A 26,052-nucleotide genomic window follows, 5' to 3' on the forward strand; every position below is an offset into this window, starting at 1 on the left:
TATACACCAGGGCCTTTTAAGTGCACTGGGCAGCCTGCCAGACAGCTTGCATACAATGGCACAGAGCATGGGGGAATGCTAGTGTGAAGTCGTCCAAAAAGGCATTCAGACCATGCAGTCAACCATGGAGCACGTGGTCAGCTCTATGAACACTGCAGTGGGGTCTAAATGATGAAGCCTTTGGTGACAGTTCTGGGAGCTCAGACTACTGCCATCGTGACTCTTGGGTCTCGCATCTCCTCAGCCTTTCAATCCATGAAGGAGAGCACAGGTTGGAATGTGGAGAGCATGGATAGGGCCTTCCAGAGCATCACAACACTCCTTCACTCTATTCTCACGCAGAGCAGATGGAGTGTAGAGACACAGTCCCATGACAGTGGCATTGGCTCCATGGGAGAGGCTTATGCTGTCCTCTCTTAGAAGGACAGCACACCTGCTCCCTTGCCAGCCTCTGACCCAGTGCCTTTATTGAGTGATGGAATGCAATTCACTCCAAAAATACAGTGTCTGAAAGATATTTAGTACTTGCATAATGAATTGTACCTGTTTTTGACTGGGATAGCCCTGGTCAGGATTTGCAGTTCCAGAGAGAAAACACTGAAGTGCATACACAGCTAAAAAGAAGACAATGCCATTCTTTTATTATTACCTCAGCATTCACAACCTAATTATAATACTATTATTCAGCATACATTGCTAACATCTTAGGCAATTCTTTTTAATATACAAAGTCAGAGAGAAAACACACTTTTTGTTAAAGTCAAAGGTCTGTTCTTTAAAGTCAAATTTCCAAAAATGAATTGAGTTGCTCTTTAAGAATCCTTGCTCATGATCAACATAATTAAGATATATCACTACAAAGTTATCTGGGGGAGGAAATGTGCATTTGAAAATATATTGTATATCTAAATACTCATATACAATGCATGCCTAGATGTTTGCAACTTTTTGCTCAGAGAAACTAATAGGCAATTACTGTATCAAAAACACACATTCTAAAGGAATACTCCAGGATAAGGCTCAATAATGACTTTACTCTCGTCTTCATCTGAAAAATACACTAATTGTATTTTAATATATATTTTAACAATTGTATAACCAATAATACAGGTAATAATATATGGCCAGATTTAACTGATATATGCTGATTTTGAAGTTGACCTGCTGTTCTGACTTTAGCGTTTTTTTTCATATGCTTGTAGACCTGCCGTGTAATTCCAACATTTTGTGGGATTAACACCTAAGCATATTTTGATGTACATGGTTTAAAGTTTAAAATACGTGCCATCAAAATAGAAAATGTTAATCCTTCTGATTGAGAAGTGTAAATAAAAAAAATAAACTAACCGCATTTCAGATTGAAGCTCTCTTCATTTTTATTTGTGGAAGCCAAAACTGCATTGAGCTCATTAGAAACGAAAATAAGTCAAAACGAGAAAAAAAATGCGTTATTTCAATATTCATGGAGCTAGGCATAACAGAATAAAGTGTCCCTGTTTTTAAAGTTCACAAGCCGAGAGGTTAGACAGCTACAAACTCTTCGCTTTTCCTGCAGGAACGCTGTCTTCTCTCTGGTGCGTGATCCGGGGCGGACTGCACCGGGGTTGGGTTGGGTTGGGCTGGCGCTCAGGGGAGGGGCGCAACGGAATAGCGAGTGGAAACCAAGAGCCGAGTGTGTTCGGATCGAGCGGGGGAAGAGAAATCTTACCGACGGAGGTAGGGAGCTTCTCGAATCACATTCACCTGAGACGGTAAGGATTTAACTTAATTCCGTTATCGAGGTCACGCAGAACCCTTTTTAAATTCGAATACAGAATCTCGTTCTTTCCGTTTATTGTTGGAACTGTTTACCGTTATGAACCGTAGAGGTAATCGCTTCGACTCAACCTAACTTGAAACAAAGGAGCGGGGCGGACCCTGTCACCCTTCTCTTCGCGCGCATTATGCGGTGATTGGCTATCGAGCGAATAATTCGGCCAGTGGTTGGCTAGGCTGCCTGTCAATCATCCACGGATCTGGACGACGACCTTTCCTCTGAGATTAGGTTGAGGCGGAGAGGGCAGATAGTGGCAGCAAGTGTTGATGCGTCGGGAAGGTGAAGCGCCCGGTGTTCGTGCGGCCATCTCCCCCTAATTGGGGCCGAAGGCGGCGGTGGCAAGGATTGTTGTAACGGTGAGCGGCTCCCCAGCGGAGAGGAGAGGGTGTTACTGCTGGAGACAGGTCTGAGCACACGGTCCCGCCTGGGGAGGTGGGGAGCGGAGTTTAAAGAGAGAGGACTGGGGGTGGGCGAGCCTGGCTGGGCCCCCGGCCCATCTCACGGTCCCTACAGCCCATCTCACGGTCCCTACAGCAGCCAGTAACCTGCCTCTGGCAATGGGTTGGGAGGTCAGGAGATAGACGGTAACGGGGAGGGCGAGGCAGATGTCGCCGTTCCCAATGTTCGGGGCTTCGGTTCCGTTCGCCCAGGGCGGCCCGTCCAATGTTAGTGGCTGGACTTGCGGGATCCGTTGTCTCGGACTACGGCCGCACCGAGATGGGAGAGGCAGAGTGTGAAACAGCACTGATTTCATCGGGCAAACCAGACTCGTGTATTAAAGTAGCGCGGGCTGGGTCGGGTCTGCGAGGAATGGAAAAGCCCCCAGTTAGAACTTCGGCTTCATCTGGCGGCTGGGACCACCGTCCTGGAGAGAGCGCCTGGACGGACTGACTGGTATTGGGACGTTTTTGATATTGGTGCTCGCCGATGTTTGTCACTTGATAGCCCTGCTCATATGCTGCATAAAAACCTCGCGCTGGTTCTGAGCTAGGAACAATGCAAGAAAGACTTGCACTTAAATTTACATTTACATAGCACTTGTTATTGTCCTCAGGACATCACGAAGCCAACAAATTAAAAATTTGGATATGGGGTTATCAGGCGTCCAAATATGCAAACAATACTAAAAATAGGAGGTGTGGTAAGAGGCATAGTAAGTAATTCTGGGGACTAAAGGAAGCTGCAACGGATATTGATACGATGATAGAATGCGCAAAAAACGTGGAATATGGGATTCAATAAATTTAAGGTATAGTTATAAAAAATAAAAGCGGTTATACTTCGGGGGAAAGCTGGGTGATGTGGAAGAGCAGAGAGATCTGAGGGTTTGCACTCATGACATTGAAAGCAGCACCTGAAGCGAATAAGGTCCTAAAAATGCTGTTGGAATACTGGGTTTTATGGCAGGAGATATACAATATAAACATCAAGATGTAGAGTTGAACCTATATAAAACTTTAGCAAGACCACAGTTGGAGTACTTTGTGCAGTTTTGGGTTCCACACATAGGAAAGATGTTGAGGTAACAGGGCACAGCAGAGATCTATGAGGATGTTGCCTGCTATCAGAAAATACAAGGAAAGACATTAAAAATTGGGACTGTTTTTGATTTGAACAGATATAGGATTAAATATACATAGAGCAGGAGAAACTTTTTTTTTACAGAGAGGATTGTGAGGCTGTAAAATGCACTACTTGGTGAAGCAGCAACCATGTCAACATTTAAGAATAGGTTAGGTAGGTGGTTGAAAGAAAGGGCAGTAATAGGACATGGGAACTGGGTGGGCACTTGGTATGAGGACTGCTGCTTGTGTGGAGGATAAATGTGAACATGGATTGGTTGGGGCAAATGGGCCTGTTTCTTGTCATTTCTATGTAATTCCATGTAAAGTATAGTCATTTTGGTTTTCTAGGTAAATATGACATTATATTTGCACATAGCAAGGTTCTACAAACAGCAGAGATAAACGTTTTGGTGGTGATGGTGGTTGAGAAAAAATGACGGCTAGGGCAAACTCTTGAAATTGAATGAATGAATTACTTGCGTTATATAGTGCCTTTCACAATCTCAGGACATCTCAAAATGCTTTACAGCCAATGAATTGTAGTCACTGTTGTAATGTAGGAAAGTGCCATGGGATCTTTTACATCCATCTGAACAGGCAGATAGGGCCTAAGTTTAATGTGCCATCCAAAAGATGGCACTTCTGACAATGTGGTACTCCTTTAATACTGCACTGAAACAGTAAAATTAATGGATGGAAAATCATGGTTTGATGGTGTGTCATTTTGTGATATGCGCTTCTGCATTTGCCAGGAGCGCAGGGCACAGTTTTAATCCTAATGTTCTTTTGCTCCACAGTGCTCAAACTTTGGTCTGGTCAGTGACTCTTATACTGTTATATCATATATAGATATATGTCTCAGTTATCAGTTTGCAGACAACATTACAATAAAGAGTGTGAATAACTGTGATGAGTCATAGACAAGTTAGTAAATTGGGCAAATACGTGTTGAGTGAAACATATGCTAAATGGAAATAAGAGCAGAGAAATTTACAGATTCAGATACATAAATCTTTAAAAGTGGGAAGGCCAGTTGAAGTTTTTTTTAAAAAATGGGTTCCTGAGTCTCAGACATAGAAGCATAGAGTATAAAAGCAAGGAGGTAATGCTAATCATAGGTTAAGCTGCAGTTAGAATATTAGGCTGAATTTTCCTCCTTCTGCCACAGATTCCACTGACTCATTTTCGTGGGTTGGCGTCAGTATCTGTGCAGAATGGGATCCCTGCCACAAAAAGGAGACTACCACTGCTGAAGAGGAACGTGTGGTAGCACTGCAGGGAACTCATTTAAAGGTGGCAGAAACGTTCTAGAGTATTTGGAAAGTTTTTGAATGGAGGCCTCAGACTAGACAAAATCTTTGGGAGATGAGTGGGACCTTTTATGGATGGCGGGATGGCCACTACTCGGCGCTGTCCTTCCAATCAACAAACTAGCAGACCATTTGCCACTTCCCTGGGATTGGTAGCAGCAGCGGCAGGCAGGGTTTACAGCCCTGTCTTCCTATTAAATTTGGGTGGCATAGTGGAGGAAAATTCAATGCATTGGGTCCAGTTTAAGAAGGATGTTTTGGAGATGGAGAGGGTATAGAAGAGATTTACCAAAATGATACCCGGGATGAGGCTTCAGTTATTACTAGAACAGAGAAGGTTATGAGGAAATCTGGCAGCAATTTTCAAAATCATGAAGAGTAAATAGGAAAAAAATTATTTTCACTGGTCAATGAATTGTTAACGAGGGCATAAATGTAAGGTCATCAAAAGAATGAAGGGAGCATTTTTTTTAGGCAGAGGGTTGTTAGAATGTGGATGCCCTACCAAAAACAATGGTGGAAGCAGAATCCGCAATAGGCTTTAAAAGTAAAGTGGATAATTATTTGAAAAAGAAAAATCTAAAATGGCTTGCAGAAAGGGCCAAGGAATGTGAGCCAACACAGGCGCAATGATCGAAAGGGCCCCCACCTTGTGTGTGTTGTTAAATTCCATGTAGTGGGCTGCATAGCGAATTTTTAAAATTGTTTGGTCAAAGTATTCCAGGTTGATCGATTGTAGCAACATGCGTTTTTTTCAGTCAGGTACTGTTAATTACTTGCAAACTGTTACATTGACTATTTTGTTTAAGCCATCACTGCTCAATACGTTACATTGACCAAAATTATACTTTGGCTGGCACTGAACACCAATACAGTGGCTACTTGGGGTTTTAATAAAGGATTAAACACTAATAAACTCTAAGAAATTTGCCAGACATTTATGGCCACTGGTGTATATGACCAGCACTTTTAATGTGCTTATCTTTCAAGTATCTTGCCACGTTTTGCCAGTCCATCTTTTTGGTTCAAAACTTCAGATGAAACACTAATCGGTGTCAGCAGTGTTGCATCAAAGAAAAGTCCTCTAATCAGTGTTGGTACTGTACCATATAGGATCTGCCTGGTACTGATTTGTCCTTTACCAGCTTGATTGATTACTCTGATAGCTTCAGACAAGGTTCCAGACATTGGTCCTCCTTTGTGCCTTACAGAATCATAGAATGGTTACGACACAGAAGGAGGCCATTTGGCCCGTCGAGCCTGTGCCGGCTCTCTGCAAGATCAATCCAGCCAGTTCCACTCCCCCGCTCTTTCCCCGTAGCCCTGAAAATTTTTCTCCTCAGGTACCTATCTAATTCCTTTTTGAAAGCCACAATTGACCCTGCTTCCACCACCCTTTCAGGCAGTGCATTCCAGATCCTAACCACTTGCTGCATAAAAAAGTTTTTCCTTATGTCGCTTTTGGTTCTTTTGCCAGTCACCTTAAACCTGTGTCCTCTGGTTCACGACCCTTCCGCCAGTGGGAATAGTTTTTCTTTATTTACTTTGTCTAGACCCTTCATGATTTTGAACTCCTCCTATCAAATCTCCTCTCAACCTTCTCTGCTCTAAGGACAATAGCCCCAGCTTCTTCAGTTTATCCATGTAACTGAGGTCCCTCATCCCTGGAACCATTCTGGTAATTCTTTTCTGCACCCTCTCTAAGGCCTTCAGCTCCTTTCTTCATAAAGTGCGGTGCCCAGAATTGAACACACTACTCCAATTGTGGCCGAACCAATGTTTTATAACGGCTCAACATAACCTCTTCGCTTTTTGTACTCTATGCCTCTATTTATAAAGCCCATGATCCCGTATGCTTTCTTAAACATTTTCTCAACTTGTTCTGCCACCTTCAACGACCTGCGTACACGTACCTCTAGATCTCTCTGTTCCTGCACCCCTTTAGAGTTGTACCCTTTAATTTATATTGCCTCTCCTCGTTCTTCCGACCAAAATGTATCATCTCACACTTCTCAGCGTTAAATTTCATGTGCCACGTGTCCGCACATTCCACCAGCCTGTCTATGTCCTGTTGAAGTCTATCATTATCCTCCTCACTGTTCGCTATGCTTCCAAGGTTTGTGTCATCTACAAATTTTGAAATCGTGCCCTGTACACCCAAGTCCAAGTCATTTAATATATATCACGAAAACCAGTCGTCCCAGTACTGACCCCTGGGGAACACCCCCGCATACCTTCTTCCAGTCTGAACAACAGCCATTCACCACTACCCTTGTTTCCTATTACTTAGCCAATTTCGTAACCATGTTGCTACTGCCCCTTTTTATTTTGTGGGCTTCAATTTTATTTGCAAACCTATTATGTGGCATGTGATCAAACATATTTTGCAAGTCCACATAGACAACATCAACCACATTGCCCTCATCGACCCTCTCTGTTACCTCATCAAAAAGCTCAATCAAGTTAGTCAAACACAATTTGCCTTTAACAAATCTGTGCTGGCTTTCCCTTATTAATCCATACTTGTCTAAGTGACTATTAATTTTGTCCTGGATTATTGTTTCTAAAAGCTTCCCACCACCGAGGTTAAACTGACTGGCCTGTAGTTGATGGGTTTATCTTTACATCTTTTTTTGAACAAGGTTGTAACATTTGCAATTCTCCAGTCCTCCGGCACCACCCCTGTGTCTAAGGAGGATTGGAAGATCATGGCCAGTACTTCCGCAATTTCCACCATTACTTCCCTTAGAACCTAGGATGCATCCCATCCGGACCTGGTGACTTATGTATTTTAAGTATAGCCTGCCTTTCTAGTATCTCCGCTTTATCAATTTTAGCCCATCCAGTATCTCAACTACCTCCTCTTACTGTGGCTTTGGCCTTATCTTCTTCCTTGGTAAAGCCAGATGCAAAGTATTCATTTAGTACCTCTGCCTCCATGCGTATATCCCCTTTTTGGTCCCTAATTGGCCCCACCCCTCCTCCTACTACCTGTTATTATTATGCCTGTAGAAGACTTTTGGATTCCCTTTTATGTTAGCTGCCAGTCTATTTTCATACTCTCTCTTTGCCCCTCTCTTATTTCCTTTTTTATTTCCCCTCTGAACTTTCCATACTCAGCCTGGTTCTCACTTGTATTAACAACCTGACATCTGACATACGTCCTCTTTTTCTGCTTCATCTTGCTCTGTCTCTTTCGCTATCCTGGTTGTCCTACCTTTCCCCCTCGTGGGAATGTACCTAGACTGTACCCGAACCATCTCTTTAAAGGCCGCCTATTGTTCAATTACTGTTTTGCCTGCCAATCTTTGAATCCAATTAACTCGGGCCAGATCTGTCTCAACCCACTGAAATTGGCCCTCCTCCAATTAAGTATCTTTACTCCAGATTGCTCCGTGTCCTTTTCCATAGCTGATCTAAACCTTATGATAGTATGATCACTGTTCCCTAAATATTCCTCCTTTGGGAATCCTATGTTGAGAAGAATTGATGTGGGCAGATTTTGACCACCATTATAGTTCTGGATCTCCCTTTGTCTGCCACCCTTCACTTCCTCAGCGCTACTTTCCATGTAATAGGAACAGGAGTAGGCCATTCAACCTCTCGCCTGCTCTGCCATTCAATTAGAGCGTGCCTGATCTGTACCTCAACTCCATTTACCCGCCGTAGCTCCATATCCCTTGATATCCTTACCGAACAAAAATCTAGCAAGCTGTGTTGAAAGCTTGGATTGTCTCGGCATCCACAGACTTCTGTGGGACAGTTTTGAATAATCTCTGGAATGTTCAACTAATGAGGGCTTCTCACCCAAAAGAGGCCACGATTCCTCCTAGGGCAATCCTATCTGATAGTTATAATTTCCTGTCAGTCAGATTTGATTCAAATCAGTCAAGAATATAAGATCCAGAGCAACAAAAGACCATTGGGCCTATCAAGCTTGCTTTACCTACAGTCTGTGTATGACTAATTCTATCATAGACTTCCTTTTGATACCATCTGTTGACCCATTACTTTAAGGACACTAAAATGTCCCTATTTGTGAACTCAGAATTAGTAGGGCCACACTTACTTTGCCAGTACAACCCAAGGAAACTGCCCCAGAGACAATCCATGTGAAAGGTTTTGAATCCTCTCCCCAGATGGGCAGCCTGTTATGGACCTTGAAGAATATATGTTTGATTAGAGTACTGAGTTCTTTGACACTTTCACTGCTACAGTGGCCAGACTTTGAGTCTTAAGGCGGAGCTCCTGTTGAAGATTTTGTAAAGGTCATATTCTTTGGCCTTTGTGGGGTTTGTCATGCCCACTGCCTTAAGAATCTGAGTTGACATGCGTAAACAATGCAGAGTTATAGGTCCTTCTTATTCTGCCTAATGGGTCCATTATGTCTCTGCAGACCTGTTTCATACCTCCCGGCCAGTGACTTGGTGATCAATTTCTTGGTGTGAAGGGTATGATAGTCTAGTGGTTACGGTATTGGACTAGCAACCCAGAGGTCATGTGTTCAAATGGCAAGTTGTAAAATTGAATGCAATAAATCTGATGATTCATGGGTTAGCATCAGGAAAAAATGACCATGTTTTTCATTTGAGAAACTGGGCAGGCACCTACCACCCTACCTGGTCTGGCTGACATGTAATTCCAATTCCACATTATGTTGACTCTTAATGTCTTCAGGGGAACTGGCAAAGGACATTTAAATACTGTCTTGTCGGTGTCGTCCACAACCTAAGAACAGATATAAAAAATAGGGCTGTTGACGACACAAATGTTGACCCTCCTAATGGGGAGTTCTAAATGTTTGGACTTATGGGGTAGATATCTGTTACAAGAGGCTCAGCAGAACTCCACATCATGTGCCTCTAATTGCCAACATGTATGTCTGTTTTGCACTGTGTCAAAGACTAGAGGACACAGAGTCTGCAAAGGGATATAGACAGATTAGGTGAGTGGGCAAGAAGGTGGCAGATGGATTATAATGTGGGGAAATGTGAGGTTATTCACTTTGGTAGGAAGAATAGAAAAACAGAATATATTTTAAATGGTGAGAAACTATTAAATGTTGGTATTCAGAGAGACTTGGGTGACCTCGTACAAGAAACACAAAAAGTTAGTATGCAGGTACAGCAGGCAATTAGGAAAGCAAATGGCATGTTGGCCTTTATTGCATGGGGGTTGTAGTACAAGAGTAAGGAAATCTTACTACAGTTGTACAGGGCTTTAGTGCGACATCACCTGGAGTACTGTGTACAGTTTTGGTCTCCTTATCTAAGGAAGGATATACTTGCCTTGGAGGCAGTGCAACGAAGGTTCACTAGATTAATTCCTGGGATGAGAGGTTGAGTGGAATGGGCCTATACTCTCTGGTGTTTAGAAGAATGAGAGGTGATCTCATTGAAACATATAAGATTGAGGGGGCTCGACAGGATAGAAGCTGAGAGATTGTTTCCCCTGGCTATAGAGTCTAGAACTAGGGGGCATAGTTGCAGGATAAGGGGCCGGCCATTCAAGATTGAGATGAGGAGGAATTTCTTCATGCAGAGAGTTGTGAATCATTGGAATTCTCTGCCCCAGAGGGCTGTGGATGCTGAGTCATTGAATATATTCAAGGCTGAGATGGATAGATTTTTGGTCTCTAGGGGAATCAACGGATATGGGGATCGGGCGGGAAAGTGGAGTTGAGGTCGAAGATCAGCCATAATCTGAATGAATGGCGGAGCAGGCTCGAGGGGCCATATGACCCCCTTCTGCTCCTATTTTTATGTTCTTAATCCTCAAATAGTGAAAAGCACTGGTTTTAACTCCGGACCATAATGCAGCTGCAGGAGCACCATGGTATAGATACATATTCCATGGCCCAAGGCATGCCTATTTGGCATTTTCTATGGAACTGCAGAAGATGCCCTTGACAGCATTGTGTTATTTGGGGAGAAATTGCTGAAAATCGTCAGTTGCCATGAACAAAGCTTTAAAGTTATTCTGGTTTTGGCACGTGGGCCAAGGGGTTCTGACAACCAGATATACAGGTCCAGATGAGGTCTACCATTTTATGCCTTTTATACTATCAGACTTCCATTCCCAGTCAGGGCCAAGCTCATGGGATTCTTGCTGGATCAGGACATCTAGCCCCACAGACCAAATCAACTCTGCTCCCTATAGCCATATGACCCTGGGTGGAAGGCCAAAATTGGGCATGGTAGCCTAGTGGTTATAATACTAGACTACCAACTCGAAGGTCGTGATTTCAAATCCCACCATTGGAATGTTGTGAAATTGAATTCACTGTGAGTTGGCACCAGAAAATGACCATGAAAGATGCTGAATTGTCCTAAAAACCCAACTAGCTCACTAATGTCCTTCAGGGAAGGGGACCTGCAACCACTACCCGTTCTGGCCTACATGTCACTCCAATCTCACATTACGTGATAGTTTCTTAATGCCCTCCATTGCCCCAACTAAGATGAGCAATAAATACTGCCTTGCCAGTGTTGCCCACATCTCGAGTAAATTTTAAAAAAAAGATTCCAAGCAACTTGGGAGTGATCAGCAGTGATGCTTGGATAACAGGTCATCAGCAAAGGGTACTCTATTTTCAGGCTCAACTGCAGTGACGTTTCAGCATGGTCCATTTAGACCATCAGAGATGGTCTTGTATCATCCATATCCTGACTTGGATCTCAGAACATTGAACTGATTCCTCAAGAGGAAGTTTTAGATAGTAATGCTGCATTGAGCCATTGAGACAGTGTGTCAGGAGACTGGCTTGTCAGAATTGATCTCCAGGATCCTGATACTTATGTACTTAATTTTTTTTTGAAAACATGAACAATACAAACATCTGTTCAGTGTCTTTCCCCATCGCAGTTTGGACATTACCTAAAGCATCTCCAAACTTTCGGAAGTTTAGGGAAGTCTTATTGGGTCTTGTGGTCACTGCAGATGAGTGTGATGTTCTCTGTCTCTCATTTTCCTGTTTGCTATTCATGAAAGACAGACTATCTGTACGGTCAAATATGTAGGTAGATGTCCTGTACTCTTTATGACCCTCTTAACAGCACTTTGCCGTTGATGCTTAGAGGCCATTCTGTGTTACTGTTGAATTGCAAAAGGGGTCAAGTGCACTAAAAGATTTTAATATAAGTTATAAGGTCAGTTGAGGATGCTTTGTGATTTGAGATTCGTCTTGAGCCTTCGTCGCATTATGCCTCAGTTCTGTTGAATATGACAGTCAAGGGACTGTACACTGAATTGCTGAGAAACTCTGCACTTAGTTTATAAGCCTAATGCATGTTTTTTTAACTCTTCCCAGCTGTAAAGATTAATGACAGCAAGCCTGTTTTTTTCTCCCGCCCACAGTCTTTTTGAGTCTGATGATACGGAGATAGCAAACATGAGTAAGAAAACAACAGAATACACACTTCCACCATAGAGACTGTGCTTTTCTTTTTAAGTTACTGTTGATTTGAGCAACAGCCACTACTATTAGGACCTGCATGCTACACTGGTAAACAGTGCTCCTGATTGGCCAGTAATACTGTGTTGATTTATCAGATGATTTAAGAATTTGCAGCTTTCTTTTCATTGTAGGAAATCCAAATGGTTACACATGGTCCAAGATAAAGGAATTTTATTGAGTTAGTTATTCCATATCATTATTTTACTTTTTGTAGCAATTCTTTATTGTTGCCCCTAATTTAGTTTTGCAAATTGAGTCAAGTACAATAAAAGTTTTTATAATGTCAGTTGGAGGGTCTCAGCAAGGGAAATAGAGCTTTCTATCATTTTTCTTTATAATTTGCTCTCTCTAAAATATTCAATTTTATGGTACATGCTTACAGCAGTCTGATAGGAATGGGTGCAGTATTGGTTTGAGCCAGGCAGTACGAAGTTTAAATTGTCTAACTTGAACTAAAATGCTCCTGCAAGTAAATGCATGTGTACAGAGCACGAATGGAAGCATATGCATTGTAAACATTTCAAATGAATTCTGGATGATTTCAAAAAATGCTCGGGGAATCCAAGGGAAACCCCCTTCACCATCCTTTAAACCAGATTTAACACCACATTAGAATTCTAGCTTGCAGTTCAGTGCACAAACCAATTTGCAGCAAAGCTAAAGTTGCAATGTAAATGCAGCTATAAATTCCTGATCCGCAATGCTTCTTTGGCCGTAGTGTAACATTTCTTTAGGCTCTCGAGACTCTTGTAGACGGTCTAGTGAGTCTGGCAACATTGTATCCTCTTACTGACCAACTCTTAAATAATTGTTTTATAGCTGTCCCCTGCAACTTTGCTGATATCTGCTAATGGAGCACAGAGTGGATGTTGAACGTGGGACCTTCTAGGTAAACTTAACTGAGTCATCAGGGGAAGCTTGGTACTTGTGTTTGTCAGTCATGATACTGGACCATAAATGGCCCAAAACCTTGCCTTTTCTCTGCCAGTTCTTAAAGCTCTCTGCCAGTTCTTAAAGCTCCCTACCAGTTGTTACTATTGCATTCAAACTTCATATACACAGTACTGCCATCTCAACTTTGGCCTACCAGGCAGTTTTGCCAGTTGGCATCCATTCCATCACCTTTTGTAGGTTACCAGTCTTCAGCCATATTGAATGACCTGCCCATTGCAACTTTCTTGTAATGCAATATATTATTGCACCCAGGCCACCTTCTCTGATTCTAGCTGCTGCCCATCATCCTCCTTGCACAACATGTTCTGTAGCATCCAGTCTCTCAGGAATTCGTCAGGGTGTGTATCTTTGTGTTGACGGGGTTCTCTTTCACATTTATTGACCTGTGGCTTTTCCAGAATGGGCCATTGTGTGTCAAAAACTCTTCCAGCCAGATCAACGGTTCTTTTTGCTGCTTTTTTGCATTACCATTGCCATACATAGAACTTTCCAGGTATATAAACTTGTCTGCTACTTTGCGGTCCTCATCATAAGTACCCAGGTTCGTCAGGCTTTCTTAATCTCTGGATTTAATCTTGATCTTTGGGAAACAGATGTTGAGCGCACATTTCGTATATCACTCAATTCATTAGCATGGCAGCAACCAAGAGTTTAGAATGGCACCATTATCCACATAATTTAGGTTCTTTACTGGGTTCTGGTCTATCCTTGTACCTTCATACTTACCCCATTGGTGTCTCAACTTCTCAGTATATTGCTTATGATTTGATCGTAATTGTATTGAATAAAATGGGAAATTTAAGATAGTGCCTTTGTGGACTCCTGGCTTAACACTTTTGACAGGTATTTTAAATCTGCAAGCATTGCTTCTGCTCAGCATTTATTAGATGCCTTTCTGTATGATTAAACTTGCTTTGCTTTGGTTGAATAATGAATTGCAGAGGTTATTTTCTTTCTGCAAAATACTGGTATGGAAAGTAAAACCAGTATTTTGTGTAGTTTTTTTTTTAGTTTAATTGTTACCTTCCTTCTGATCTTTGCAAATTCCAAAAGCCAGCTTAAAATGAAGCAATCAAATGTGTATGGCTAAATTTAGATATTTCCAAAAATGTATGATTTATGTTTGCAGATGTCAGGCTGTTATTTTGTACCTCATAAAATGCCATGTTCTTAAGGCTGTAGCACAATGTTGGCAAATGCACAATTTCCACAGGAAATGCTTACAGTACATTCCTAACTGCACCATACTTGAAGGTATTGCATGCATCTGCAACAAATATACTCTATGGAAAATGTTGCACGCTATGCAGTTGTTTTAATATAGTTAAGCATGATAAATAAGTTTCTTGGCAGAAAGATAAAGATTAAGCAAAATACAGTTATAGAAAGAACACTACATAAGAGAAACCAAACCCATTTACTGTTTGGAGTAACTAATTTTATATTTTTGGAGTAACTATTTTAAAACCACATTTTTATGGATGTCTGCTGTAAGGAAAGTTCTTTTGGTGATTTTGAAACAAAATGATTTGAAATATTGATATTCTTTGCATATGATTCTAAATTTCTGAGAACCGCAAATAAAAAGTAATTAAATTGGCCTTGTCTATCATTTTATGCACTATAGTCCTTCATGAAGATAATGACTCTTATTGGAAAGGAAATCCGTCTTGATGGTGCGGACAATCATTGAGGCTAAATTAGAGAGAGGTAAGTTCGTCTGGGGTCGACAGGCTAGTGCCATTCATGTTTCAGCTGTTCAGGAAATGAAGGTGCTGCTGCTTGTACCCATTGACAGTACTGAGTATCACTGCTTGTCAGCTTGTATGATCAGCCGGAAGATCTTCTCAGCACCTACTTTCATATTATATAACTTCAGGTTGTACTTGAGCAAATTGCATCTCTTTTGCTGCCCTCTCTGCTTCTGCTTGCCTTGTTCTAGAATATTTTTCTATTACTGTAATTTTTTTTGCTGAATGAACGGTTTTAAAATTAGGAAATGTTTTGTCTTAAATCTGTTATTTTCAAGCTGAAACTTAAAAATACCTTATTTTTATTAGTGGACTTATACTGCAGCAAATTATAAAAGTAAACTAAAGGCAATGAAGTATTTTTACATTGTTTCCTTTGCCAGCTGTTCTTAAAGTATTGTTCTCTAGGACAACATATCAAGGCCTACTGAAATCAAAAGTACAAAACAGATTTCCTGTAAATGGGCATATGTTTTTCACGAGTAATACACATTAACAGTGAATGTTGCTAATTTGCAAAGTGTCCTGTCCCTTTTTGTGTTTTAGGTTTTACCAGTATTTCTCATACTTTGTGCCAAGGACTGTCGCTTCTGTAAGCGAGCCCTCATTCCCTATGAATCGGTGTGACTTTGTATGTATATCTGATAATGCAGCATTGTCTAGATGTTGAACAGAAACCAGTGTTACTTTAAAAGCAAAGTGGATATGATACGACCCCTCTTGTGATTACCTAGACCTCAGATAGTTAACTAATAAACACACTTACTACACCGTGGTAAATAAGTAGTAACAAGAGTAAATACAGAAGCTTGCAGTATTTTTACAGAATCCTTAAGTTGAGTTTTTTTTCCTTGCAAAAATAAAATACATGACGCTTAGCTGACTCTACTGATACTAAAATGGACTAGGATGCATGCTATAACTCACATACATGTGGATTTGTATGACCCACAGAGCTCCATGAGGCCACCTCCTTTAGTTAAATTCTTTCATCTAATGTCAGGATAAAGGGAATCAAAGTGGTATTTATACAAACAAATACAGTTGTCACTCAAAGGCATAAAACCTGACTCTCTGATTCTTGTATTCAACTAAACAAGGTGACAAATTATCAGTCTTCCAGAGTCAAAGGCCTAATAAATATGCAGACTATCATGAAGTGCTTCTATTGAGATCATTGCTAATGTCTTTGCAATTAAAATACCGTAACACATTAAGGTCACAATATAATTGCAAGCGTTTATGTGATTATTAGGAGTTGAAAGATACCACCCTGGGATCACTTTCCCTCCTGAATCTGCTTATCCCGCTCTCTTTGCCAGAATGGAAAAGCTTCTTCACTTGGCATTTCCCACAATATTGCAGCTGAGATCAGTACTTTAACTGGGTACGTTAGTGTAGTGGTTATGTTACTGGGCTAGTATTCCAGAGGCCTGGACTAATTCAGATCCCACCATGACAGTTTGAAAATTTGAATTCACTTTATTTTTTTTAAAAACCTGGTATCTGTTTTTAAAAAAGCAAAGTGACCATGAACCTATTGGATTGTCGTAAAAATCCACCTAGCTCATTAATGTCCTTTTAGGAAAGGAAACCTGCCGTCTTCATCCAGTCAGGCTTATATGTGACTCCAGTCCAACATGGTTGACCCTTAACTTCCCTCTAGCAAACCTTTCCGTTGTATCAAACTGCTACCAGTGTTTCATGAAGGCGGGATTGTCAATAAATGCTGGCCTTGCCAGCGATGCCCACGACCTGAATTTAAAAAAAACACTAGGTGTTTATAATGACTTGTATGTTGATATTCTATTATAGCATAATACACTACCATGCTTCCATTATTTTTCTCTCCATTTAATTTCTAATGCTGCATATGTCATATTCTAAGCAATAAGTACAAACCAGCATTCATTCTTATGTAGTATATAATTTCTGCATTGATTCACTTTGAGAGCTTTTATGCACTTTTTTTCTGCTCAACCTTTTTGAAAAGGCTCGTCAAATGTTATGAGAATTTATCATTGTTTGGGGGACTAGTATGCTACAACTACAGTTTAGAGAACAGTACCTATTTAGAGTGACTGGGGCGCTCGCAGACCAGAATTATAGTTCTGGGTTATTGTTGCTCTTTATCTGGGAAAATGGGAACTCTATACAGGTGCATGACGTTAAGTTAGGAGGGACAGTAAGTAGTGCAGAAGGGAGCAGGAAGTTGCAAAGGGACACAGATTAAGTGAGTAGGCATATGGAGTTCAATGTGGGCAAGTGTGAGGTCATCCACTTTGGATCTGAGAAAGACAAATCCGAATATTTACTAAATAGTGAGAAACTAAGAACTATAGAGGAAGAGATTTGGGAGTCCCAAGTTCACAAATCATTAAAATCTAATAGACTGGTTCAAAAAGGCTGTTGGAATTCTGGCCTTTTATCACAAGGGGGCTGCAATACAAAGGGGAGGAAGCTATGCTTCAGTTGTATAGAGCCTTGGTCAGATCCCATCTGAAGTACTGTGTTCAGTTTTGAGCACCGCACCAAAGGAAGGATATATTGGTCTTTGAGGGGGTGCAGCGTAGATTCACCAGAATGATACTGGGGCTTAGAGGACAGGTTGCATAAACTTGGCTAGTATTCCCTCGAGTACAGAAAGTTAAGTGGTGATCGAATCAAGGTGTTTAAAATGATAAAGGGATTTGATAGGGTGGATACAGATAAACTATTTTTTCTGGTGGTGGTATTCCAGAACAAGAAGGCGCAATCTTAAAATTACAGTTAGGCCATTTAGGGTTAAATTTGGAAGCACTTTTTCACAAAGTGGAGTAGAAATCTGGAACTCTCCCAAAAGGTGGGGATACGATGTTAATTTAAATTTTCAAGACTGAGATCGATAGATTTTTGTTAGGCAAGGGTATCAAGGGATATGGAACAAAGGTGGGTAAATGGAGTTGATGTGCGGATCAGCCATGATCCAAATGAATGGCGGAGCAGGCTCGAAGGGCTGAATGTCCTGTCCTATGCTCTGTGCTTAGTTTCCTTTATGAGTATCCAAATGCTGGTTAAACTTAATGTTAACAAAGAGCTGATAGCAAAGTCGGTTCTCTAATGTTAAAAATAACAGCTTACATTTATACAGTGTTTTAAACATAGAAAAATGTCCCAATATGCATAACAGAAGGGGAATAAAATGGATGCCTGACCAAAGAAGGGCTGCTGACTAAAAGCTTGGTCAGGGGTGGGTTTTAAGGAGGGCCTTAAAGAAGGATAGAAAAGTGGAAGGGTTTAGGAAGAAAAGTTCAGAGTGTGGGGCCTAGCTAGTTGGAGGTATGGCTGCCAGTGGTGGGGGAAAAAGAAGGTGGGAGGCACAAGAGACTGGAGTCAGATAAACCAAGTTCTGGGAGGTTTTAGGGCTGGAAGAGATGGGGAGGGGCAGAGCCTTGGAGCGATTTAACGCAAGAATTACAAAGCTAATGAAGGTGGTAGATCCAAAGCTGAGGAGGATTTGAATATACTTGGGAATTGGGCAAACAGGTTGCAGATGAAATTCAGTGTAGAGCAATGCAAAATGCTTCTCATGGGGACAAAAAAATCCAGGAAGGGACTATTACTTAAATGGAAAGAAAATAATCTGCATGGAAAATGAAAGATCTGGAGGTTCTGATTGACAAAATATTGAAGCTATCGCAACAATTCTCAGTCGCAGTAAGTAAAGCAAATCAGATGTTAGGATGTATTAAAATGTCAATATTGAGCTGAAATAGTGAGGCAATCCTGCTACTTTGTAAATCATTGGTGCAACTGCACATAGAATATTGTGAATAGTATTTGTCACCGCAGTTCTGTCAGGATATAGCAGTCATTGAAAGGATACAGAAGAGAGCAATCAGAATGATTGAGGGGTTGGAGTGATTGGATTATGAGGAGCGATTATGTAAATTGAGCATGCTGTTGCTGAAAAAGAGGTTAAGAGATGATAGGATTGCTGTTTTTAGGATTCTAACAGGACGAGTTAATGTAGACCATGACAAGCATGTCACCTGGTCCAAAACAGTAGAACCAGAGAACACTACACTTGCTTGAAGGAGGGTAAATTCAAAACAAATCTGGAATCATTATTTCAGTGAACAAGTGGTAAATCTATGAAACAGGCTCCCTAAGGAGACGGTGGAAGCAGATTGTACTGATTTTATTCAAATGCAAATTAGATAAATTTCCTTTGGAGAATAATATTTTAAGATACAGTATATGAGTAAATTGAGACATGAAGTATGTCAAGTGTAGCATGCTTGGGAGGAAAGGGTGACTTTGGATCTATGGTTCCCAAAGTTTTTCAATACTGGAGGGTTTCCTTGCCTCAAGTCTGAGTCTGTCGTAGACTAATTGATAAAAGATTGATTGCCATGATTAGTCAACAACTTCATTATTGTTGTATCATGTGACTGTCGGGATGGACCTTGGTCTTTTATCGTCTAGCAATTCCTATGTTCCTAATGTAAAATTTAAGGTGAGGACAGGGGTGACAGGGCGAGCGGGACTTGGTGTGAGATAGGATATATGCAACCGAATTTTGGATGAACTGAAGTTTGTAGAGGATGAAGGTTGATCAGAAGAGCTTTTGAATAAATTGAGTCTGGAGGTGACACAGACGCAAACAAGGGTTTTTGGTGGTAAATGGGAGGTGGTTAGACTCTCTTGTTGGAGATGGTCGTTGCCTGGCACTTATCTGGCGGTGAATGTTACTTGCCATTTATGAGCCCAAGCCTGGATGTTGTCCAGGTCTTGCTGCATGCGGGCTCGGACTGCTTCATTATTTGAGGGGTTGCGAATGGAACTGAACACTGTGCAGTCATCAGCGAACATCCCCATTTCTGACTTTATGATGGAGGGAAGGTCATTGATGAAGCAGCTGAAGATGGTTGGGCCTAGGACACTGCCCTGAGGAACTCCTGCAGCAGAGTCCTGGGGCTGAGATGATTGGCCTCCAACAGCCACTACCATCTTCCTTTGTGCTGGGTATGACTCCAGCCACTGGAGAGTTTTCCCCCTGATTCCCATTGACTTCAATTTTACGAGGGCTCCTTGGTGCCACACTCGGTCAAATGCTGCCTTGATGTCAAGGGCAGTCACTCTCACCTCACCTCTGGAATTCAGCTCTTTTGTCCATATTTGGACCAAGGCTGTAATGAGATCTGGAGCCGAGTGGTCCTGGCGGAACCCAAACTGAGCATCGGTGAGCAGGTTATTGGTGAGTAAGTGCCGCTTGATGGCACTGTCGACGACACCTTCCATCACTTTGCTGATGATTGAGAGTAGACTGATGGGGCGGTAATTTAGCATTGTGGTAGTGCCACACAACACTAGGCACCGGACACAACAACGGCAAACCAAGCCCAGTCGACCCTACAAGGTCCTCCTTACTAACATCTGGGGACTTGTGCCAAAATTGGGAGAGCTGTCCCACAGACTAGTCAAGCAACAGCCTGACATAGCCATACTCACAGAATCATACCTTTCAGCCAACGTCCCAGACTCTTCCATTACCATCCCTGGCTATGTCCTGTCCCACCGGCAGGACAGACCCACCAGAGGTGGCGGTAGTGATATACAGTCAGGAGGGAGTGGCCCAGGGAGTCCTCAACATTGACTCTGGACCCCATGAAATCTCATGGCATCAGGTCAAACATGGGCAAGGAAACCTCCTGCTGATTACCACCTACCGTCCTCCCTCAGCTGATGAATCAGTCCTCCTCCATGTTGAGCACCACTTGGAGGAAGCACTGAGGGTAGCAAGGGCACAAAATGTACTCTGGGTGGGGGACTTCAGTGTCCATCACCAAGAGTGGCCGTTGTTGTGTCCGGTGCCTAGTGGTCCGATGCCGGGTGGTCCGTCCGGTTTTATTCTTATTATGACTTTGCTGACTATACAAAGTTGGTGGGAAAGTAAGCTGTGAGGAGGCTGCGAAGGGATATTGGCAGGTTAAGTGAGTGGGCAGGAAGGTGGCAGATGGAGTATAATGTGGAGAAATGTGAGGTTTTTCACTTTGGTAGGAAAAATAAAAAACTGAATATTTTTCAAATGGTGAGAAACTATTAAACGTTGGTGTTCAGAAGGATTTGGGTGTCCTTGTACACTAAGCACAGAGTTAGCATGTAGGTACAGCAAGTAATAGGAAGGCAAATGGTATGTTGGCCCTTATTGCAAGGGGGTTGGAGTACAGGAGTAAGGAAGTCTTGCTGCAATTGTACAGGGCTTTGGTGAGACCACACCTGTGGTACTGTGTGCAGTTTTGGTCTCCTTACCTAAGGAAGGATATACTTGTCTTAGAGGTGGTGCCTCGAAGGTTCACTCGATTAATTCCTGGAATGAATGGGTTGTCCTATGAGGAAAGATTGAGTGGAATGGGCCTGTACTCCCTGGAGTTTAGAAGAATGAGGGGTGATCTCATTGAAACATGTAAGATTCTAAGAGGGATTGACATGGTAGATGCTGAGAGGATGTAACCCCTGGCTGGAGAGTCGAGAACTAGGGGGCATAGTCTCAGGATAAGGGGTCGGCCATTTAAGACAGATGAGAAATTTCTTCACTGAGGGTGGTGAATGTTTAGAGTTCTCTACCCCAGAGGGCTGTGGATGCTCAGTTGTTGAGTATATTCAAGACTGAGATTGATAGATTTTTGGACTCTAAGGGAATCAAGGAATATGAGGATCAGGCAGGAAAGTGGAGTTGAGGTCAAAGATCAGCCATGATCTTATTGAATGGCAGAGCAGGCTCAAAGTGCCGTATGGCCGACTGCTACTGTTTCTTATGTTCTGTGATCCCAAAATGGTCTGAGGTGACTTTATCGTCATCTTACATTGGTAGTCTCAATTTGATTCAGGAAACTGCACAAGCAGAAAATGCTGGAAACGCAAAATAGGTCAGCCAGTATCTGTGGAGAGAACGGACAAGTCAATGTTGTGGGTTCAGACCCTTCTTCAGAACTTTATCACAAGGCTTGTTTCTCCAATGCCCTCCTAGCTGGCAATTATGCCTCCACTCTCCACAAATTACAACATGCTCAGAATGCTGCAGCCCATATTCTCGCCTGCACAAATTCCTGAATTCCATCACCTTGTCCTTGCCAGACTCATGTGGCTCTCCATGCCCTATTGCAGTGGCTTCAAAATCCCTCTATTGGTTTCAGATCCCTCTGACATTGGCAGCAGTCTGTTCTAACTGTATGTCCTCGAATGCATCCTCCACTCTGGTTTACTTATTGATTTTAGCTCCCTCTTTGCCATTTTTCAGACACTGTCTAACTTCCTTCCCATATTCACTGGGGTGCCAATCAAGCGGTCTGCTTTGTCCTGGACGGTGTCAAGCTTCGAGTGTTGTTGGAGCTGCACTCATCCAAGCAAGTGGAGAGTATTCCATCACACTCCTGACTTGTGCCTTGTAGTAGGTGGAAAGGCTTTAGGGAGTCAGGAGGTGAGCTACTCGCCACAGAATACCCAGCCGCTGACCTGCTCTTGTAGCCACAGTATTTATGTGGCTGGTCCAGTTTAGTTTCTGGTCAATGGTGACCCCCAGGATGTCGATGGTGGGGGATTCGGCGATGGTAATGCCGTTAAATGTCATGGGGATATGGTTAGACTCGCTCTTGTTGGAGGTGGTCATTGTCTGGCACGAATGTTACTGACTAGTTCTCAGATGTTGGCGAGGAGGACTTTGCAGTTTCAACCCAGGTCAGGATTGCCTCAATCTTGTCTTAATCCAACATCTGGGTCTGATAGATCCAAAGACTTTCTCTTATTGTTCTGTTTAGTAGTAGTTGTTTTACAATTGTGAGAGTTGCTGGGCCATTTCAGGGGCATTGAGAGTCAATCCCCTTATCTATTGCTTTCTGCTTCCTCCTTGTGTTTTTTTCCTCCCACTGTCATTTAATTTAAACTCTTCAATTTAACCAAGTAAAAATGGCCTTATTTGAGAATCTATAACATTAAGTAAATAAAGTGGGGCATGGAAATTAATTTAATAGGCAGGTTCTAGGATTTAAAAGTGGGCATACGGAGATTGGGTTGGGGGCGGGGGAATATCAATGATTAATGGAAGTGTCAACTGGAAAGCTGTCTTGCACAGATTCTGGATCAGAAAAAATGAATTGAATAGTTGACAATTACATTCAAAGATGGAATGCAGTAAAATGAATTACATAAAGATATGGGATTCACGAAAACTGAAGAAAATGGTCGTGAGGATAGTACTGAGACACACAGTATCAGGGGCGCATGAGATGTAGAAGGAAAAACAATAAAAATGCAATCTAGTATATTGGAAAATTAAATGGGAAATATGGGCATAGAGATTTACAATGAGAAAAGTCAACACAAAAATGTGACAATACTTCAAAAGTACGAACCTGCATGCAGTAAGACCTGGACCACATCCAGGCTTGGGCTCATAAGTGGCAAGTAACATTCGTGCCAGATAAGTGCCAGGCAACGACCATCTCCAACAAGAGAGAGTGGGAGAACCGTCACCACACAGACTGCAGCGGTTCAAGAAGGCAGCTCACCACCACCTTCTCGAGGGCAATTAGGGATGGGCAATAAATGCCGGCCTCGCCAGCGACGCCCACATCCCATGAACGAATTAAAAAAAACTTCTTTGTACATTTCAGCCAATGTCCCAGACTCCTCCATCACCATCACGGGTATGTCCTGTCCCACCGGCATATTTTGTAACCTGTCTTGCCCTAAGCTATGTCTCTGCTAATGATATTGTATCATAAACCACCCCATAGCTCACCAATTTTATTCAGAATACTTTGTGCATTAACAATTCAAACTGTGGTCCGTCTGTTCAGCAATCTTACACTATTTATCATTCCTACTTGTGTTAACCTTTTTGCTTTGCTCTCCGCTTCTGCACCAGCACAAATCTGTAAAAGCGCACGTTTTGTCTGCAAGGGATTTTGTGTAAATGGAATCTCAAAAGATGTTTGATAAGGTACTGTGCAGGATGCTGGTTAAAATTAAGGTGCATGGATTTAAAGGGAATGTGGCAGCAAGAATTGAAAGTTGGCTAAAAGATTGAAAACAAAGTAATGATTAATGGCTGTTTTTTGGATTGCAGGGATCTAAACAGTGATGTTTCCTAGGGGTCTGTGTTATAACCATTGCTTTTAATCTAGAAACATGATTTGGACTCAGGAATGAGGACACAATATCTATGTTTGCAAACAAAACAAAAATAAAATGAAGAGGACTGTAAGTGACTTCAGGAGGACGCTTACAGGTTAGCAGATTGGGCAGATAGATACTGGATGAGATTCGATGTGCAAAAATGTCACATATAATTCATTTGGGAGGAAGAATGAGAGGAAATAGTCAAAAAAATGGTAGGGAGTAGTAGAAGAGCAGAGACACTTGGGGTTTCAGATACATAAATCTTTCAAAGTAAGACGAGTGAATAAAGTTGTAAAAAAAAACAGGTTTTATAAACAGGAGCACAGAGTACAAAAGCAAAGATGATGTGCAGTATAGGACAGGTTTGATGCACCAGCTGGTCTTTACTTGTCCCTTTTTGTATGTTCGTAAGTAATGCTAAACCTATGCAAATCATAGGTTAGGCCGCAGTTAGAATATAGTGTTCAATTTTGGATGCCCTACTTTAGGAAAGATATCAAGATCATGGAGAAGATACTAAAGAGATTTATTAAGATGACTGCAGGGATAAGTAGCTTCAGATATAAGAGACCAGAGAGGGCTCTTTTCACTAACAGATAACGTTACAACATCTGAGGGGTTTTGGTAACATTGCTAAGGAAAAACTAATTCAACTGGCTAGTAAGTTAGTATCTAGAGGGCGTACATTTAAGATCACCACCAAAAGAATGAACGGAGAGATCAGCAGAATTATTTTGTTTTGTATTGTATTTATTGCTGTTTTCTTTGGAACAAAGGAGGCTGAGGGGAGATTTAATTGAGGCATATAAAATTATGACTGGACTGGATAGAGTGGATATGGAGGACCTATTGCCCTTAGCAGAGGGGTCAGTGACCAGGGGGCATAGATTTAAAGTAATTGGTAGAAGGATTAGATGGGAGCTGAGGAGACATTTTTTCACCCCGAGGGTGGTGGGGGTCCAGAACTCACTGCCTGAAAGGCTGGTAGAGGCAGAAACCCTCAACTCATTTAAAAAGTACTTTGATGCGCACTTGAAGTTCCATAACCTACAAGGCTACGGACCAAGTGCTGGAAAGTGGGATTAAGCTGGATAGCTCTTTTTCGGCCGGCATGGACACAATGGGCCGAATGGCCTCCTTCTATGCCGTGACTTTCTACGATTCTATATATTTTTTTACACAGAAGGCTTTAAAACATGGAATACCCTACTAGAAACAGGTGGAAGCAGAATCCATAATAGCTTTTAAAATGAAAGTGGCTAAATATTTGAGAAGGAAAACTTTTTTAAAAAAGGGTATGGGGAAAAGGGCTTTCAGATCGTCAGCGTAGGCGCAATTGACATTCTTTTGTTCGACACGATTCTGTAATTCTATACTTTGTGAAAGAAAACACTGGTCCCAGTACCAATCCCTGTGGCACACCACTAGTGACCCCTTACCATGTCAACACAGTTCCATTCACATCCACTTTGCTTTAGCCAATTCTCAGAAGCCTATCTTCTGTTCCATGCCTTTGTGATCTAATTGCTTGCTTCCTAAAATCTAAATAATCACATCTACAAAATTGCCATTGGCAACAAGGTCTGTCATTTTCTCAAAGAACTTCAGTGAATTTGTTAGGCAAGACCTCCCTCCCATAAATCCATGCTGACTTACTCTTGCTATACCAATCTAGGTTTCATTACCCACCTTCAGGATGCTTTCTAATACTTTATCCACAAAAGTCTCCTGGGTTGTCCCTACGCCCATTTTCAAAAATTGATGTTATTTTAGATATTTCCAATCTTTGGGCACTTTTTTAAAAATAGAATTACATAGAATGTACAGCACAGAAACAGGCCACTCAGCCCAACAGGTCAATGACTGTGTTTATGCTCCACACGAGCCTCCTCCCACCCTATCAACATATCCTTCTTTTCTCCCTCACGTACTTATCTAGCTTCATTTCTAATAACCCTCTAACGACAGTGGTAAGGACCTAACCAATTTTGCTAGCCATTTCTTTTAACTACCGTCGTATAAAATCAATCTGGGCCCA

General features: G+C 41.9%; 1 protein-coding gene across 5 annotated transcripts in view; it reads left to right on the forward strand.

Moving 5' to 3' along the window:
* Window positions 1-1,618: 1,618 nt before the first annotated feature.
* Window positions 1,619-26,052, forward strand: part of sncaip (synuclein, alpha interacting protein) — a 140,753-nt gene continuing 116,319 nt past the window's right edge. For 2 of the 5 annotated variants that reach the window (XM_067983022.1, XM_067983028.1), the window contains exon 1: window positions 2,034-2,220. The gene's annotated coding sequence lies outside the window, so the exon portion shown is untranslated. Of the gene's footprint in view, window positions 1,752-2,033; window positions 2,221-12,999; window positions 13,037-14,728; window positions 14,812-26,052 lie in introns of those variants that run through there. The other 3 variants (XM_067983024.1, XM_067983023.1, XM_067983025.1) reach the window with 3 other exon arrangements.

The sequence above is a fragment of the Heptranchias perlo genome, chromosome 4, assembly GCF_035084215.1.
Source record: "Heptranchias perlo isolate sHepPer1 chromosome 4, sHepPer1.hap1, whole genome shotgun sequence".
Classification (NCBI taxonomy): Eukaryota; Metazoa; Chordata; class Chondrichthyes; order Hexanchiformes; family Hexanchidae; genus Heptranchias; species Heptranchias perlo.